Below are 12417 nucleotides of genomic sequence, written 5' to 3'. Positions count from 1 at the left end.
GGGATCCCAGACCGAGCATGCATATTCAAGTTTTGGTCGCACCAGTGTTTTATAAAGTAGTAATTTTAATGATGATGGAGCTAGAGAAAAGTTACGTCTTAAATATCCAAGCATACGGTTACTGTTATTAACGATATATTCGGTGCGAGTTTTCCATGATAGGTCAGAAGAGATATGAGCACCTAGATATTTGTAAGTGGATACGTTTTCAAGGAGGTTATTTAATATGAAGTAGTTAGGACAGAGTGCTGCTTTGCGGGAAATCCTCATTGTCTTACATCTCATAATGTTTAGTTTCATGTGCCAAGCATCACACCAGGAAGAAATTGCATTTAAATCAGATTGAATTATGTGTACGTCAGAGTCATTAGTAATTTCACGGTAAACAACGCAATCATCCATAAAAACGCTTATGGAGGAGGAAATGCCTAGTAGATAGGTCATTTATATTTATTAAGAATAAGAGCGGGCCTAGGACAGAACCCTGTGGTACACCGGACTCAACGAGAGACGATGAGTTTTTGTTATTGACAGTTACAAATTGCGATCTGTTAGTGAGGAAACACTCTAACCAAGATAAGATATATATGGATCAATACTGAGTAGGCCAAGTTTGTATAGTGGTAGTTTATGCGTCACCTTATCGAAAGCCTTTGCAAGGTCCAGAAAGATGCAGTCAGTCTGAGATCCATGGTCCAGAGCCGAGTGGAGGTTGTGGGTGAAAACCAAGAGCTGAATATCGCACGAGAAAGGTTTGCAGAATCCATATTGAAAAGGGCTAAAGAAGGAGTTGCGCTCCAGAAAACGCGAGAGCTCTGAAGAAATTATGTGCTCCATAATTTTGCAGGTTACGCTAGTAAGAGATATTGGCGTGTAATTTAAAGGGGAGAAACGGTCACCAGCTTTGTGGATTGGAACAACCTTCCCTACTTTCCAGCCCTCGGGTAAGACGCCATGGTCAAGTGATTGTTGAAACAAAGATGACAAGATGATCGAAGAGTACAGTTTGGTATTTTTTTAGAAATTTCGCGTTTATCTCGTCAACACCTGATGCTGACGACAGCTTGAGGTTTTCAATAATTTTAACAATACCGGGTGGATCAAACACAATTGGTAACATGGGCAAAAAATCAGAAGATGGTAGTATGAGGTGGTTGGCTCTTAAGAGAACACTAAAGACACTGATGAAACATTCGTTAAAAGTCATAGCGCAATCTTCACCGTAAATCACCTCTCCGCCTGAATTTTTAAATTGTATTAAATGTTTGTCGGCAGGGTTGACTAAGTTCTAAAACTGCCTTGGATTGTTTGTGAGCATTGAAGGTAATTTGATGCTGAAGAAGTTATTTTTAGTTTCAGCGACGGCCAATTTGTATACTTCAACTGCCGAATGGTACGCGGCCCAGCGATCAGGAGACATTGGTGATTTAGCTGTTCGAAACAAGCGCTTTTTCTTATTAGGCAGCCTTTTTAAAGTCGTATTATACCAAGGTGATTTCGAGTTTGATTTGACAACACGAGAGGGAATGTTGTGGGTGATCAATGAAGTAATTTTATCTTTGAACAGATACCAATTGCCTTCAACCGATCGCTCTGAGAAATGCTGCATAAAAGAGTCCATGAATGTACATAGTTCGCAGTTTATGAATTCAAGGTCGGCTCTGCCGTAATCACGGATGTGTTTGACACACTTAACAGAATTGTTCTTGGGAATTTTCAGGAAAAAATGCAAGGCCAAATGGTCACTGAGCCCTGGAAGATAAGAGATCGGCTCTCCGAGGTCCTTAGACGTAGTTAATATAAGATCAAGAACGTTTGCTGCTGAGGACGTAATTCTCGTGGGCTCGGTTACTAATTGCGAAAGATTAAAATCTGCACAGAGATATAGGAAATAGTTGCTTTCAGAAGAATAAGGCACGCAAATAGGAATATCTTGTGACCAGATAATATTTGAGTAGTTGAAATCGCCAAAAATAATTAGCTGCGAGTTGGGAAACCTTGATACAATCCAGCTAATTGAGTCATGTAATGACTCCACAAAATTCATAGTAAACTTAGGTGGGCGGTAACATGCACAGACAACAATGTTTCTGTGACTTAGTTGAAAACGTACCCATACAATTTCTAAGCCAGATGCTAAGTTAATATGAGATGACTCAATGTAATCAGCAACTGCAACTAGCACGCCTCCGCCCGTCCGCGAATCCCTATCATGCCAATAGACTTTGTACTGCTTATCACATAAAAAAAGTTAATCGTTACGTATTTTACTAAAGAGTCATGTTTCGCTCAACACAATGATGTCGGCAGTAGCAGAATCAAGAGCGGAGCACAATTCATCGCGTTTATTTATTACGCTTTGGATATTTGTAAAGAAAACAGACAGATTTTTCACCGTCGAATCTTTGAATGGAAGAGAGCACGATAGTTATGACGTTGCTGATTCTTGCACATGTTGCGGTTGGAGTGACTCGGCACCTCTATTAGTAGCACTGGTAGCACTAGAAATTTCATAAACTTCGTCACTCGTACTGCAGTAGGTGTAACACTTCTTGTTGACGTGAAGCCTGTTGTACCTTATCTGAAATATACTATCGGGACTCTGAGATTTTGCGAGATCAAACAACTTCTTGCGCGCATAACGTGTGGCTGGTGCGAAGTCTTCATTTACTGACACGTTCCATGTTCTTAATTTAGCTTTTGCTAAGAGGATGCTCTCTTTAGATTTGTATGACACAAATTTTACTATTACTGGTCGACACTTATTTCGAGAAAACGTCCCAAGTCGGTGCGCACGAGTGATTCTCTCATTAGAAATGCTCAGCTCAGGGACATTAGGAAGCAGCGAGTGTACTTTTTACTCAGACTGGGCCCAGGTCTCTGAGGGCGAGTCATCTATGCCATGAAAGATTAGATTGTCTCGCCGAGACCGATCTTCGAGGTCGTCAAGTCTAGCACGCAAGAATGCATTTTCTTTTTTAACTTCTCCTAGAACCTGATGTGTGGTGCGTACTTCACGATCCAGTCTATCAAGAGCACTCTTAGTTTCCACATTCTGAAATCGGTTAGAGATGTCAGTGATTTTGTCTTCCAACTGCTGCTGATTTGTTTTGATTTCATTTACAACCATTAGCAGTTTAGACTGACCATCTTGAAGCAGTTTGCACATTTCGTCAAGCTGCTTGTTACGCGTATCAGGACCGGGGTTTACCTCAACGGTCGCCGCATAGCATCAGCAATTTTACAACATCTATACTCTGACGGACGATTGAGAACAACTACCGTGGGCATGGAAACACCAAAAAACAAAAAACAAAAAAAAAACGTTGCTTGATTTTTTAGTGTACAAAACGTCGGTGGCATGGCGCCGCCTCCAGACGGGCTCCTTCCCGAGCCCCTCCCTACTCAATAAATGGTACCCCGACAAGTACAAGCCAAACTGCAAGCTCTGCGGCGGCCAGGCCAACCTCCGACACGTGGTGTGGGAGTGCAGGAGAATCGACCGTAAGTCCCACCCCCTACTAGAGAAGATCGTCAACCAGGAGAGCTGGGAAACCCTTCTCCTCTGCTCCGCCCCCTCGGTGCAGAACCAACTAGTCCAGCTGGCCGAAGACGCCGTCAAAACCCAGAGGGTTCAGGCCGCCGTCTGATGGGTGGCTGGCGGGGTGAACCTAGGGGTCTCCCGTTCAGTCATTAACACATGCTTGGGCAAATAAATATTGTTTATTACTACTACTACTACAAAGAATCGATGTTACTAACCTGCGTACAGAAGAAGCGAAAAACGTTAGCCGTCCGCATCGTATGGTTGTTCCCATGCCCAGTGAAAGCGTAGGCGATGGGCCGGTCCCTCTTATCGTGTGGCGCCGCTGATGTCGCTGATGATGAGGCTGGCCTCTCGAGCGAGCGCGACGAAGTGGCGTGTTCTTGTTGATGACTGGCAGTTTACCCGCCGCTGTGGCAGGTTTTGCGAGTAGATCTGCAGAACTTGAATCCCCTGTTGGGAGGAGGCATTTGCTGAACATCAACTGCGTGCAGAAGAAGCGAAAAACGTTAGCCGTCCGCATCGTAAGGTTTTTCCCATGCCCAGTGAAAGCGTAGGCGATGGGCCGGTCCCTCTTATCGTGTGGCGCCGCTGATGTCGCTGATGATGAGGCTGGCCTCTCGAGCGTTTTTGTCAGGATGGTGGGCGTGTCCGGTGGGAGACGAAGTGGCGTGTTCTTGTTGATGACTGGCAGTTTACCCGCCGCTGTGGCAGGTTTTGCGAGTAGATCTGCAGAACTTGAATCCCCTGTTGGGAGAAGGCACTTGCTGAACATCAACTGCATGCAGAAGAAGCGAAAAACGTTAGCCGTCCGCATCGTAAGGTTTTTCATATGCCCAGTGAAAGCGTAGGCGATGGGCCGGTCCCTCTTATCGTGTGGTGCCGCTGATGTCGCTGATGATGAGGCTGGCCTCTTGAGCTTTTTTGTCAGGATGGTGGGCGTGTCCGGTGGGAGACGAAGTGGTGTGTTCTTGTTGATGACTGGCAGTTTACCCGCCGCTGTGGCAGGTTTTGCGAGTAGATCTGCAGAACTTGAATCCCCTGTTGGGAGGAGGCATTTGCTGAACATCAATTGCGTGCAGAAGAAGCGAAAAACGTTAGCCGTCCGCATCGTAAGGTTGTTCCCATGCCCAGTGAAAGCGTAGGCGATGGGCCGGTTCCTCTTATCGTGTAGCGCCGCTGATGTCGCTGATGATGAGGCTGGCCTCTCGAGCGTTTTTGTCAGGATGGTGGGCGTGTCCGGTGGGAGACGAAGTGGCGTGTTCTTGTTGATGACTGGCAGTTTACCCGCCGCTGTGGCAGGTTTTGCGAGTAGATCTGCAGAACTTGAATCCCCTGTTGGGAGGAGGCATTTGCTGAACATCAACTGCGTGCAGAAGAAGCGAAAAACGTTAGCCGTCCGCATCGTAAGGTTTTTCCCATGCCCAGTGAAAGCGTGGGCGATGGGCCGGTCCCTCTTATCGTGTGGCGCCGCTGATGTCGCTGATGATGAGGCTGGCCTCTCGAGCGTTTTTGTCAGGATGGTGGGCGTGTCCGGTGGGAGACGAAGTGGCGTGTTCTTGTTGATGACTGGCAGTTTACCCGCCGCTGTGGCAGGTTTTGCGAGTAGATCTGCAGAACTTGAATCCCCTGTTGGGAGAAGGCACTTGCTGAACATCAACTGCATGCAGAAGAAGCGAAAAACGTTAGCCGTCCGCATCGTAAGGTTTTTCATATGCCCAGTGAAAGCGTAGGCGATGGGCCGGTCCCTCTTATCGTGTGGCGCCGCTGATGTCGCTGATGATGAGGCTGGCCTCTTGAGCTTTTTTGTCAGGATGGTGGGCGTGTCCGGTGGGAGACGAAGTGGTGTGTTCTTGTTGATGACTGGCAGTTTACCCGCCGCTGTGGCAGGTTTTGCGAGTAGATCTGCAGAACTTGAATCCCCTGTTGGGAGGAGGCATTTGCTGAACATCAATTGCGTGCAGAAGAAGCGAAAAACGTTAGCCGTCCGCATCGTAAGGTTGTTCCCATGCCCAGTGAAAGCGTAGGCGATGGGCCGGTCCCTCTTATCGTGTAGCGCCGCTGATGTCGCTGATGATGAGGCTGGCCTCTCGAGCGTTTTTGTCAGGATGGTGGGCGTGTCCGGTGGGAGACGAAGTGGCGTGTTCTTGTTGATGACTGGCAGTTTACCCGCCGCTGTGGCAGGTTTTGCGAGTAGATCTGCAGAACTTGAATCCCCTGTTGGGAGGAGGCATTTGCTGAACATCAACTGCGTACAGAAGAAGCGAAAAACTTTAGCCGTCCGCATCGTAAGGTTGTTTCCATGCCCAGTGAAAGCGTAGGCGATGGGCCGGTCCCTCTTATCGTGTGGCGCCGCTGATGTCGCTGATGATGAGGCTGGCCTCTCGAGCGTTTTTGTCAGGATGGTGGGCGTGTCCGGTGGGAGACGAAGTGGTGTGTTCTTGTTGATGACTGGCAGTTTACCCGCCGCTGTGGCAGGTTTTGCGAGTAGATCTGCAGAATTTGAATACCCTGTTGGGAGGAGGCATTTGCTGGACATCAACTGCGTGCAGAAGAAGCGAAAAACGTTAGCCGTTCGCATCGTAAGGTTGTTCCCATGCCCAGTGAAAGCGTAGGCGATGGGCCGGTCCCTCTTATCGTGTGGCGCCGCTGATGTCACTGATGATGAGGCTGGCCTCTCGAGCGTTTTTGTCAGGATGGTGGGCGTGTCCGGTGGGAGACGAGGTCGTGTGTTCTTGTTGATGACTGGCAGTTTACCCGCCGCTGTGGCAGGTTTTGCGAGTAGATCTGCAGAACTTGAATCCCCTGTTGGGAGGAGGCATTTGCTAAACATCAACTGCGTGCAGAAGAAGCGAAAAACGTTAGCCGTCCGCATCGTAAGGTTGTTCCCATGCCCAGTGAAAGCGTAGGCGATGGGCCGGTCCCTCTTATCGTGTAGCGCCGCTGATGTCGCTGATGATGAGGCTGGCCTCTCGAGCGTTTTTGTCAGGATGGTGGGCGTGTCCGGTGGGAGACGAAGTGGCGTGTTCTTGTTGATGACTGGCAGTTTACCCGCCGCTGTGGCAGGTTTTGCGAGTAGATCTGCAGAACTTGAATATCCTGTTGGAAGGAGGCATTTGCTGATCATCAACTGCGTGCAGAAGAAGCGAAAAACGTTAGCCGTCCGCATCGTATGGTTGTTCCCATGCCCAGTGAAAGCGTAGGCGATGGGCCGGTCCCTCTTATCGTGTGGCGCCGCTGATGTCGCTGATGATGAGGCTGGCCTCTCGAGCGTTTTTGCCAGGATGGTGGGCGTGTCCGGTGGGAGACGAAGTGGCGTGTTCTTGTAGATGACTGGCAGTTTACCCGCCGCTGTGGCAGGTTTTGCGAGTAGATCTGCAGAACTTGAATCCCCTGTTGGGAGGAGGCATTTGCTGAACATCAACTGCGTACAGAAGAAGCGAAAAACGTTAGCCGTCCGCATCGTAAGGTTGTTCCCATGCCCAGTGAAAGCGTAGGCAGTCTTGGGTAAGTTACTTTTAAAAAGTAATTCGTTACAGTTACAGTTACTTCCAGAAAAAAAGTAGTGAAGTTACCGTTACAGTTACCGCAACAAAAAAGTAACTCGTTACAGTTACAGTAACTTTTAAAAAGTAACGACGTTACTTTTCAGTTACGTTTTCTATAACACAAAAAAAATCAGGAAAAACTAGAAAACGCTTTTCACCAAGTTCATTTGCATAAAATTAAAAAGTGTGCTTTTTACTTCGTATTGTAAGTTAGCAGCAGTTGCTTCCCGAAATTAGTTTCTGAAAGTTTCCCTTGTTTGATAACGAACACATCCTTGCCTTTGTTGAACAGGCGCTCGTCTAACGCACTGGATGGGATTGCAGTGTTGTTTCGCCGGAAAAGGTTTTTGATTGCAGGGTAGGCGGTGAGGCAATAAAGTGCCGTTTTCTGCGGTCAAGGTAGCCTCCTCCACGTCAGCAAAATACTCTCTGTACGCCGGCCATGGTAGTTTTTCTTTGTTCTTATCAACATTAATATCCTTGGTAGCACTAGCATATTGCTGGCTCGTTGACGGTTGCGCTGGGTTCATAGAGTCCCTGGACATATCTCAGTTTGTACCCGGCAAGCCAGAAACAAACCCCGCGCAAACAGCAGTAAATTTTGCCTCGACTGTAGACACTACACCGGATTAACGGCGCAAATCAAATTACGAAACATGCGCAGTGCGGAGTGGCGGCGCTAATCAAAATACGAAACATTCGCAGTGCCCTATGCGTGTATTGTTGTTTCACGTTTGATTCACCCGATTAAAAAGCGTTTGTGCAGAAAAAAAAGAAAAACCGCGAAAGAGATAGTTCTTCAAGACACCAAGATGCAAGTGTTCAGTCACAAAGTGCAAGCGCGTGCTAAAGATAACTACATTTTTTTTCCCCCAAACCTACTCGTGGCTATATTCGGGTCGTGACTGGCGAGAAAGAAGGTATTCACAAATCTGTGCAAAAAATAACTTGACACTGGAAATGTCGGAAGAGACAATTTGGAAAGCGCTAAAAATGGCTAAATTGTACCCTCTTTCAGTGATATATTATTCATAAAAAACTGGAAAGTAACGACAAAAGTAACGTCGTTACTTTCATCGTTACTTCAGAAAAAAGTAATAGAACTACAGTTACAAGTTACATTTTTAAAAAGTAACTCGTTACAGTTACAAGTTACCAAAAAAGTAACGAAATTACAATAACGCGTTACTAGTAACGCGTTACTACCCAAGACTGAGCGTAGGCGATGGGCCGGTCCCTCTTATCGTGTGGCGCCGCTGATGTCGCTGATGATGAGGCTGGCCTCTCGAGCGTTTTTGTCAGGATGGTGGGCGTGTCCGGTGGGAGACGAAGTGGCGTGTTCTTGTTGATGACTGGCAGTTTACCCGCCGCTGTGGCAGGTTTTGCGAGTAGATCTGCAGAACTTGAATCCCCTGTTGGGAGGAGGCATTTGCTGAACATAAACTGCGTGCAGAAGAAGCGAAAAACGTTAGCCGTCCGCATCGTATGGTTGTTCCCATGCCCAGTGAAAGCGTAGGCGATGGGCCGGTCCCTCTTATCGTGTGGCGCCGCTGATGTCGCTGATGATGAGGCTGGCCTCTCGAGCGTTTTTGCCAGGATGGTGGGCGTGTCCGGTGGGAGACGAAGTGGCGTGTCCCTGTTGATGACTGGCAGTTTACCCGCCGCTGTGGCAGGTTTTGCGAGTAGATCTGCAGAACTTGAATCCCCTGTTGGGAGGAGGCATTTGCTGAACATCATCTGCGTACAGAAGAAGCGAAAAACGTTAGCCGTCCGCATCGTAAGGTTGTTCCCATGCCCAGTGAAAGCGTAGGCGATGGGCCGGTCCCTCTTATCGTGTGGCGCCGCTGATGTCGCTGATGATGAGGCTAGCCTCTCGAGCGTTTTTGTCAGGATGGTGGGCGTGTCCGGTGGGAGACGAAGTGGCGTGTTCTTGTTGATGACTGGCAGTTTACCCGCCACTGTGGCAGGTTTTGCGAGTAGATCTGCAGAACTTGAATCCCCTGTTGGGAGGAGGCATTTGCTGAACATGAACTGCGTACAGAAGAAGCGAAAAACGTTAGCCGTCCGCATCCTAAGGTTTTTCCCATGGCCAGTGAAAGCGTAGGCGATGGGCCGGTCCCTCTTATCGTGTGGCGCCGCTGATGTCGCTGATGATGAGGCTGGCCTCTCGAGCGTTTTTGTCAGGATGGTGGGCGTGTCCGGTGGGAGACGAAGTGGTGTGTTCTTGTTGATGACTGGCAGTTTACCCGCCGCTGTGGCAGGTTTTGCGAGTAGATCTGCAGAACTTGAATCCACTGTTGGGAGGAGGCATTTGCTGAACATCAACTGCGTGCAGAAGAAGCGAAAAACATTAGCCGTCCGCATCGTATGGTTGTTCCCATGCCCAGTAAAAGCGTAGGTGATGGGCCGGTCCCTCTTATCCTGTGGCGCCGCTGATGTCGCTGATGATGAGGCTGGCCTCTCGAGCGTTTTTGTCAGGATGGTGGGCGTGTCCGGTCGGAGGCGAAGTGGCGTGTTCTTGTTGATGACTGGCAGTTTACCCGCCGCTGTGGCAGGTTTTGCGAGTAGATCTGCAGAACTTGAATCCACTGTTGGGAGGAGGCATTTGCTGAACATCAACTGCGTGCAGAAGAAGCGAAAAACGTTAGCCGTCCGCATCGTATGGTTGTTCCCATGCCCAGTGAAAGCGTAGGCGATGGGCCGGTCCCTCTTATCGTGTGGCGCCGCTGATGTCGCTGATGATGAGGCTGGCCTCTCGAGCGTTTTTGTCAGGATGGTGGGCGTGTCCGGTGGGAGACGAAGTGGCGTGTTCTTGTTGATGACTGGCAGTTTACCCGCCGCTGTGGCAGGTTTTGCGAGTAGATCTGCAGAACTTGAATCCACTGTTGGGAGGAGGCATTTGCTGAACATCAACTGCGTGCAGAAGAAGGGAAAAACGTTAGCCGTCCGCATCGTATGGTTGTTCCCATGCCCAGTGAAAGCGTAGGCGATGGGCCGGCCCCTCTTATCGTGTGGCGCCGCTGATGTCGCTGATGATGAGGCTGGCCTCTCGAGCGTTTTTGTCAGGATGGTGGGCGTGTCCGGTGGGAGACGAAGTGGCGTGTTCTTGTTGTTGATGACTGGCAGTTTACCCGCCGCTGTGGCAGGTTTTGCGAGTAGATCTGCAGAACTTGAATCCACTGTTGGGAGGAGGCATTCGCTGAACATCAACTGCGTGCAGAAGAAGCGAAAAACATTAGCCGTCCGCATCGTATGGTTGTTCCCATGCCCAGTGAAAGCGTAGGCGATGGGCCGGTCCCTCTTATCGTGTGGCGCCGCTGATGTCGCTGAGGATGAGGCTGGCCTCTCGAGCGTTTTTGTCAGGATGGTGGGCGTGTCCGGTGGGAGACGAAGTGGTGTGTTCTTGTTGATGACTGGCAGTTTACCCGCCGCTGTGGCAGGTTTTGCGAGTAGATCTGCAGAACTTGAATCCACTGTTGGGAGGAGGCATTTGCTGAACATCAACTGCGTGCAGAAGAAGCGAAAAACGTTAGCCGTCCGCATCGTATGGTTGTTCCCATGCCCAGTAAAAGCGTAGGCGATGGGCCGGTCCCTCTTATCGTGTGGCACCGCTGATGTCGCTGATGATGAGGCTGGCCTCTCGAGCGTTTTTGTCAGGATGGTGGGCGTGTCCGGTGGGAGACGAAGTGGCGTGTTCTTGTTGATGACTGGCAGTTTACCCGCCGCTGTGGCAGGTTTTGCGAGTAGATCTGCAGAACTTGAATCCCCTGTTGGGAGGAGGCATTTGCTGAACATCAACTGCGTGTAGAAGAAGCGAAAAACGTTAGCCGTCCGCATCATAAGGTTGTTCCCATGCCCAGTGAAAGCGTAGGCGATGGGCCGGTTCCTCTTATCGAGTGGCGCCGCTGATGTCGCTGATGATGAGGCTGGCTGTGACAAGTTAGTGGCGCCCCCCTCCAGTCCGCCCGTCTGCAGCCGCCTGGCTCGGCGGGCAACATTGATCACCACATCAATAAACGCCGTTGAGCGCACGCGCTCCGGTCAGACATCGTCCACCCTCACAACCAGGCTGCGTGTCGTCTCTCCTCGCCGGCCACGCCGCACGTCAAAACGCTGGGTGAGCTGCTCGCCACGTTGCGCTCGCACTTCAGCCCGGCGCCGTCCACGCTGATGGAGCGGTTCCGCTTCAACAGCCGGAGCCGCCAGGACGGGGAGACCCTCGGGCAGTTCGTCGCTGCGCTACGAGGGTTAGCGAGCACCTGCGCCTTCGGCGACCAGTTGGACTCGCTACTCCGGGACCGGTTCGTCTGCGGCATCAACAACCCTGCCATGCAGACGCGACTCCTGGAGCTCCCCGACCCCTCGCTGGACGACGCGGTGAAGGCAGCGCTGGCGATGGAAGCAGCAGCTAAGGACGCCAGCGAGATAGCGCGTGCGGCCGGCTCACCATCGACGGAAGCGGCGGTAAACAAGATGGCGACAAGGAGCGGTGCCTGCAGCCGCTGCGGTGCTGCCCACTCCCCCTCACAGTGCCAGTTCGTCCACGCACAATGTTTCACGTGCGGGAGAACTGGGCACCTCGCACGTGTCTGCCGAGGGGGGAGGACGAGCGGCGGCCAGCAGTAGCAGCGGCAGCCTGGTTCAAGCCCGGGTTCCAGCCAAGCCCGCGGCCAGGGTGGCCGTCGCAAGAGAACGCGGCGGGGACGAGCGGCACCAGGCCCGGGTTGGTCGTCAGCCAGGGTCCGCGTCGTGGCCGAGGACCCGCAGATTTTCGACGTGTGGCACACCAGGGGAATTTCATCGTCTGTGCCACCATACTTGGTGTCTGTCGAAATCTGCGGCCACCCCATCACCATGGAGCTGGACACGGGGGCCAGCGTGTCGGTCATGCCCGGGAAGCTGTTCAAGCGGACCTTCCCCGGCGTGTCCATCGAGGCGTCTGACGTCATGCTGCGCAGCTACTCCGGGCAGCTTTCCCAGGTCCAGGGTCGGGCCCAAATCAGCGTTCGCCTTGGCGACAGGGAGGCAATCCTTCCCCATTACTTAACCAAGGGGTCGTCGCCGACGCTGCTGGGCCGGAACTGGATTCACTCGCTGGGTGTTCGGCTGCCGGAGTACCAAGAAACTGCGCTGCACGTGGTGAAGGACGTCCCGAGCCTCCTGACCGACTTCCAGTCCCTGTTCCAGCCGGGGGTGGGCACCTTTGCCGGCACGACGGTCGGCATCCACGTTCCCGAGGGAGCCCGACCTCGGTTCTTCAAGCCGCGCCCGCTGCCGTTTGCCCTGAAGGACGGGGTCACCCAGGAGCTGCAACGGCTGCAGCGA

The 12417-nt window shown here is 51.1% G+C and overlaps 1 pseudogene; it reads right to left on the bottom strand.

Moving 5' to 3' along the window:
* Positions 1–2527: 2527 nt before the first annotated feature.
* On the bottom strand, positions 2528–10614 carry LOC115313667 (annotated as a pseudogene).
* Between the last annotated feature and the right edge of the window lie 1803 nt (positions 10615–12417).

The sequence above is a fragment of the Ixodes scapularis genome, unplaced genomic scaffold (genome assembly GCF_016920785.2).
Source record: "Ixodes scapularis isolate PalLabHiFi unplaced genomic scaffold, ASM1692078v2 PGA_scaffold0__279_contigs__length_252992795, whole genome shotgun sequence".
In the NCBI taxonomy this organism is placed as follows: Eukaryota; Metazoa; Arthropoda; class Arachnida; order Ixodida; family Ixodidae; genus Ixodes; species Ixodes scapularis.
The sequence above is the reverse complement of the archived record's forward strand: the minus strand, read 5'-3'. Positions and strand labels throughout refer to the sequence as shown.